The sequence below is a fragment of the Penaeus monodon genome, chromosome 19 (assembly GCF_015228065.2).
Source record: "Penaeus monodon isolate SGIC_2016 chromosome 19, NSTDA_Pmon_1, whole genome shotgun sequence".
NCBI classification, from domain to species: domain Eukaryota; kingdom Metazoa; phylum Arthropoda; class Malacostraca; order Decapoda; family Penaeidae; genus Penaeus; species Penaeus monodon.
In genome coordinates this window covers 28,566,078-28,567,704 of record NC_051404.1, presented here as the reverse complement: position 1 = coordinate 28,567,704, position 1,627 = coordinate 28,566,078, and the positions used below count along the sequence as shown (strand labels likewise).

The 1,627-nt window shown below is 49.4% G+C and overlaps 1 long non-coding RNA gene across 1 annotated transcript; it reads left to right on the top strand.

Annotated features, from left to right (window-relative positions):
* Positions 1–160: 160 nt before the first annotated feature.
* LOC119585466 lies at positions 161–851 on the top strand. The gene is made up of 3 exons (XR_005229893.1): positions 161–248; positions 372–655; positions 836–851. It is a non-coding gene; the product is annotated as an uncharacterized LOC119585466 (long non-coding RNA).
* Positions 852–1,627: the final 776 nt, after the last annotated feature.

Sequence of the window (1,627 nt, the reverse complement as noted above, 5' to 3'; positions counted from 1 at the left end):
TTTCTCTTTAGCATTGACTCTCTCCTTAAAGAAAAGGGTTACAACCTCCCGCCCTCCTCTGCAGATTCGCCTTCTCATACGGACGAGACTCACACCCGCAGCTTCCAGTACGTGCGGGCGTCCGATCACGAGGCCATCATCTCCCCTTTGAACGGTTGAAACCAACTACACCATCGACGTCTTTGCCGTTAGTTCAGCCGGTATTGCCGGGCCCTTTGTTAGGAACTATGCCGCCACCGCTGAAACAGGTACAGATCCCCATGCTTAATAGAAAAGGCCAAATAATTTCATTATTTTTAGTTTAATATAGAGAAATATCTCTTTTGGTATCCTGTAATTATAGAGGTCTAATACAACATGTTTCTTAACAGAGCCTCTTGCCCCGCCTTCCGTGATCGTCGGGCTCACGGACCGGACTCGATCGACGTGATTTGGGGTTCGAATCCTGACGAGAGGTGTTCGGGTTCCATCACCATCTGTTGGCACGACAATGACCATGTTGAAATCTGCGAGAACATTCCTGATGGCGGCGGAAACAACTTCACCATCACAGACCTGTTGCCGTGCAGCAGTTACGACGTGATTGTCTCCGTCGTGACTCCTGGAGGTATCATCGGCCAACCCGCTGGCAACGCCACTCACACCGAGGACGTCCGTAAGTGCCTCTTTTCGGCCTCTTGTTGGTTTAGAACAATTGCAAATCATCTTTACTCACATTTCTATGCTGAGAGATTTCCTAACGTATCGTGTTGGTCTGATACCAATGCAGATCATATTTATTCTGTTTTCGTATTGAGAAGAGATTTCCTCACTCGTCTCCTCCTTTTGCCTGCAGCGCCCGGCCCCGTCAATTCCTGCGCATGAAAGAAGTGACGTCCCACGAGATGACCATCAGCTACGAAGCCCCGACACCCACCCTCAATGCGTTCACGAGTACGATATCGAGATTATCAACCAGGCGACTACTTTCAGCAAACACAGCCACGTCGTGCCGTTATGACGGCACGTTCACGGACCTCGAGGCTTGCGCCGACTACCTCGTCAACGTCAGAGCTGTAACAAGAACCGGGCTCTTCTCGGAGTGGCGCTCGATCACCACCACGACCGGGGGCGACGTGCCGAGCGTCCCCAGATCCTTTGCGGTGGAGGGCTTCAGTATGACCTCCGTCACACTTAACTGGTGGCAGCCTGACACCAACAAACTCTGCGTCACGAAATACCGTCTTGAGGGGACCGTGGGACAATTCCAACTCCCCGAGATCGCCTTTTTCCCCTGGCCGGGCCTGCCCTGAAAACCAGTTTATGCCCAGGCTCGTCGCCAAAAACCCGACTATCAAAACCGTTGGTACGCCCATTTCCCGTAGGGGGGACCCCAACCCGCCACCGTCACCCAAAAAAGGGAATGCGCCCTTTAGTAAATCCACTTACTTCTTCCCCAAAGGAAGAACTAAGGGGACATTTTAAGGGGTTTTCTGAATTATAATATTTATGCTTAAGATCCATACGTTTGATTCGGTCATATTAAAAAAAAAAAAAGAAAAGAGCAACTGGTAATAATGGAATTTGGCATTTACTAATTATTTGGTATCTAAATATTAGCATTACTCTGTATTACTCACATACTCAT